Raw genomic sequence first — 5,000 nt, forward strand, 5'->3', positions numbered from 1 at the left:
AGTAGTTTTATGGCCCTGGTGGTAGTGACCCTTCCTCTGTACCGTGAACATGAAGAAACACATAATTGACAAGGCTTTCGTAGGAGTTGTGGGTATTTAACACATAATTGACAAGGCTGAAGAAACACATAATTGACAGGTTTCGTCGTAGGAGGTGTGGAAGTTTCCAAGAAGTTTTTGGCCCTGGTGGTGGTGTGGGTATTTCTTGACAAGGCTTTCGTAGAGGAGTTTTAAGCATTTCCAGGAGTAGTTTTATGGCCCTGGTGGTGGAGTGATCCTTCCTCTGTACCGTGAACATGAAGAAACACATAATTGACAAGGCTTTCGTAGGAGTTGTGGGTATTTCCAGGAGTAGTTTTATGGCCCTGGTGGTAGTGACCCTTCCTCTGTACCGTGAACATGAAGAAACACATAATTGACAAGGCTTTCGTAGGAGTTGTGGGTATTTCCAAGAGTAGTTTTATGGCCCTGGTGGTAGTGTGACCCTTCCTCTGTACCGTGAACATGAAGAAACACATAATTGACAAGGCTTTCGTAGGAGTTGTGGGTATTTCCAAGAGTAGTTTTATGGCCCTGGTGGTAGTGTGACCTTTCCTCTGTACCGTGAACCTGAAGAAACACTCTTTAGAACCCGACTGACCCCCTCTTTGACCTTTAGAAACAGCTGGCTTTTTCCTTCTATTTTCACTATTTCCTTTTTATTTTCATCTCATTTTACTTTTCGCATATCTTCTTCTTCTTCCTTCCCTCCTCATTCTTTTCTTTCCTTCTCTTTTTCACCCACTCACTTTTTCTTTTCTTTTTCTTCCTTCTTTTCGCCGCCCGAGAACACCTATTTGACAAGGCTTTCGATAAGGAGTTTACAGCATTTCCAGGAATAGTTTTATGGCCCTGGTGATAGTCTGACCCTTCCTCTGTACCGTGAACCTGAAGAAACACATAATTGGCAAGGCTTTCGTAGGAGTTGTGGGTATTTCCAAGAGTAGTTTTATGGCCCTGGTGGTAGTCTGACCCTTCCTCTGTACCGTGAACCTGAAGAAACACTCATTTCAACCCGACTGACCCCCTCTTTGACCTTTAGAAACAGCTGATGTGGGAAGCCAGAGTGTCTTATAATTTGACCGTAGACCAACGTTGCCAGATTGTCATACTCAGCCTCCGATGTTTCCCGATTTCCGACCCCAAAACTGAATCCTCGACCCCACTAACTGCCTTCATATATAGTTAGCGTTAAAATGGTTTATTATTGGTGTTTTTTCGCAATACCTATGGCTCAGAAACCGGTAAATATGAGGCTCTGAGTACGATGATCTGGCAACAGTGCGCGTAGACCCAAGCATTACAGTATACGAGCAATGGGTAACATGTATCTTTCCCCGACCACTGGCATCGTGTTAGGGAATTTGGAACCAGACTAACTATTTCTCATTTTAAACCAATTTTCTCAGATAGTTCCCCGGGCGGCCGCATGTGGCGCTACGTGTATGGTCAATGCCGTCTATTCTAACAGAGGGCTGATGATGATAATGGTGATGATGGTGACGATGGTGATGGTACGAAGGGTGAACTACATCAATAATAACCGTAGTTGAGGCATTACCACCAGATCTCTCTCTCTCTCTCTCTCTCTCTCTCTCTCTCTCTCTCTCTCTCTCTCTAGCTCTAATTTCACTACGCAAAATAAAAAAAAAAAAGCAAAATACGAAAGAAAACAATCTCTCTCTCTCTCTCTCTCTCTCTCTCTCTCTCTCTCTCTCTCTCTCTCTCTCTCTCTCTCTCTCTCTCTCACTACACAAACTAAAAAAAAGCAAATACGAAAGAAAACAATCTCTCTCTCTCTCTCTAATTTCACTACAAACTAAAAGAAAGCAAATACGAAATTCTCTCTCTCTCTCTCTCTCTCTCTCTCTCACCACTACGAAAAGCAACAAACAAACAAACACACATTACCTTTCCTCCTCTTCTTCCTTATCCTACTCCTCTTCCTCCTCCTCCTCCTCCTTCTTCTTCTTCCTTGGCCTTCCTCCTCCTCCTCCTCCTCCTCCTCCTCTTGACTCGCGGTGGAGGTGGTGGAGGCCAGCAGTGGAGGAGGGAGGTGGGGAGGAGGGAGTGGAGGGAAGAGGTGGTGGTTGCGTAGGAAGACCACCACCACCGCCACCACCACCGCCACCACCACCACCCCCGCCCCGCACCTCCACGCCCCCCACTCCCCTCCGCCCCCCTCCTCCCAACACCATTCTCCCTCTACCTCCATCCCTCCTCCTCCTCCTCCTCCTCCTCCTTTTCTTCAGTTTTCTTCAGTTATCCATTATTTGTTTTTTGGTTTCCTCCATTTTCTTTCTTTTTCTCTTTTTTTTTTTTTCTTTTTTTCCTTCACCTTATTTTCAGTTTCTCTTTTTCTTTTTTTTCCACCTTTCAACTTTCTCCTTTTTTCTTTTTTTTTCCTTTCTTCCTTCACCTTATTTTCACTTCTCTTTTTATTCTTCCTTCTTTTTCTTTCAATTTTTCAGTTTTGTAATTTTCCTTCCTTTTCTTTTTCCTCCTTCCTCTATTTTCTTTTCACTGTATTTCACTTGTTTTTTTATTCTTCTTCCTTCCTCTTTTTTTCTTTTTTCACCTTTTCACTTTTTTTTTTTTTTTTGTTATTCTCTCTCTCTCTCTCTCTCTCTCTCTCTCTCTCTCTCTCTCTCTCTCTCTCTCTCTCTCTCTCTCTGGCTTTTCTTTATTTTATTAGCTTACTTTCCTTTATTTCTTTATTTCATTCTTTCTTCATATTCCTCTATTGTCTGCGTCTCATTCTCTGTTTTCATTATCTAACGTTTAATTTTTCCATCTTATTCACTTCTTGCGTATTTTTCAAAGTGTACCGTTCACATGTACCGCAAGCTCTCTTTATATTTCGTTCACATAAACTATTTTTTTCTCATTATTTCACTTTCTTTCATTACAGGGCGTTCAGTTTTTTGTTATAAGTATTTTTGTGCATCTTCTTTTCAAAACACAATGGCAGTCTCGATTAGTTTCGTTCACAAGTGTTTTTTTTTTTTATATTCAATAACACTATTTTTCATTTATCATCATCTGTCAGTGTTTGTCTATTGTTTTCATTGTATCGTTTTTTTATCATTCATTAACAATATCTTTCATTTATCATTATCTTCCGTCATTATTTGTCTATTGTTTTCAGTGTGTATCTTTGTTTTCATTCAATAACAATATTTTTCATTTATCATCAACTGTCATTATTAGTCTATTGTTTTCATTGTGTATCGTTTTTACCATTCATTAACAATATCTTTCATTTATCATTATCTTCCGTCATTATTTGTCTATTGTTTTCATTGTGTATCGTTTTTACCATTCATTAACAATATCTTTCATTTATCATCATCTTGTGTCATTATTTGTCTATTGTTTTCATTGTATCGTTTTTTTATCATTCATTAACAATATCTTTCATTTATCATTATCTTGTCATTATTTGTCTATTGTTTTCATTGTATCGTTTTTTTATCATTCATTAACAATATCTTTCATTTATCATTATCTTCCGTCATTATTTGTCTATTGTTTTCATTGTATCGTTTTTTTATCATTCATTAACAATATCTTTCATTTATCATTATCTTCCGTCATTATTTGTCTATTGTTTTCATTGTGTATCGTTTTTACCATTCAATAACAATATCTTTCATTTATCATTATCTTCCGTCATTATTTGTCTATTGTTTTCATTGTGTATCGTTTTTACCATTCAATAACAATATCTTTCATTTATCATCATTTTGTCGTTATTTGTCTATTGTTTTCATTGTGTATCGTTTTTACCATTCATTAACAATATCTTTCATTTATCATCAACTTGTGTCATTATTTGTCTATTGTTTTCATTGTGTATCGTTTTTACCATTCAATAACAATATCTTTCATTAATCATCATCCTCTGTCATTATTTGTCTATTGCTTTCATTGTGTATCGTTTTTACCATTCATCAACAATATCTTTCATTTATCATTATCTTGTGTCATTGTTTGTCTATTGTTTTCATTGTATCGTTTTTACCAATCAATAACAATATCTTTCATTTATCATCATTTTGTCGTTATTTGTCTATTGTTTTCATTGTGTATCGTTTTTACCATTCAATAACAATATCTTTCATTTATCATTATCTTGTGTCATTGTTTGTCTATTGTTTTCATTGTATCGTTTTTACCAATCAATAACAATATCTTTCATTTATCATCATCTTGTCATTGTTTGTCTATTGTTTTCATTGTGTATCGTTTTTACCATTCATTAACAATATTTTTCATTTATCATCAACTGTCATTATTAGTCTATTGTTTTCAGTGTGTATCTTTGTTTTCATTCAATAACAATATCTTTCATTTATCATCAACTTGTGTCATTATTTGTCTATTGTTTTCATTGTGTATCGTTTTTACCATTCATTAACAATATCTTTCATTTATCATTATCTTCCGTCATTATTTGTCTACTGTTTTCATTGTATCGTTTTTAGCATTCATTAACAATATCTTTCATTTATCATTATCTTCCGTCATTATTTGTCTATTGTTTTCATTGTGTATCGTTTTTACCATTCAATAACAATATCTTTCATTTATCATCATCTTCCGTCATTATTTGTCTACTGTTTTCATTGTGTATCGTTTTTACCATTCAATAACAATATCTTTCATTTATCATTATCTTGTCATTATTTGTCTATTGTTTTCATTGTATCGTTTTTACCATTCATTAACAATATTTTTAATTTATCATTATCTTGTGTCATTATTTGTCTATTGTTTTCATTCATTAACAATATCTTTAATTTATCATCATCTTGTCATTATTTGTCTATTGTTTTCATTGTATCGTTTTCTTTCCATTCATTAACAATATCTTTCATTTATCAACATCTTCCGTCATTTTGTCATTTGTTTTCACTGTATACCATTTTTTTTTTCATTCAATATCTTTCATTTATCAT

At 35.2% G+C, this 5,000-nt stretch overlaps 1 protein-coding gene and 1 long non-coding RNA gene across 5 annotated transcripts in view; both read right to left on the bottom strand.

Annotated features, from left to right (window-relative positions):
• The window catches only part of LOC126984664 (phospholipid-transporting ATPase ID-like), a 199,204-nt gene that overhangs the window by 130,186 nt on the left and 64,018 nt on the right, over nucleotides 1–5,000 (bottom strand). The gene's annotated exons all lie outside the window — the stretch shown is intronic.
• On the bottom strand, nucleotides 2,707–4,803 carry LOC126984677 (uncharacterized). The gene is made up of 2 exons (XR_007737371.1): nucleotides 4,405–4,803; nucleotides 2,707–3,941 (listed from the first exon to the last, which is right to left on the bottom strand). It is a non-coding gene; the product is annotated as an uncharacterized LOC126984677 (long non-coding RNA).

This window comes from Eriocheir sinensis, chromosome 57 (genome assembly GCF_024679095.1).
Source record: "Eriocheir sinensis breed Jianghai 21 chromosome 57, ASM2467909v1, whole genome shotgun sequence".
NCBI lineage: Eukaryota > Metazoa > Arthropoda > Malacostraca > Decapoda > Varunidae > Eriocheir > Eriocheir sinensis.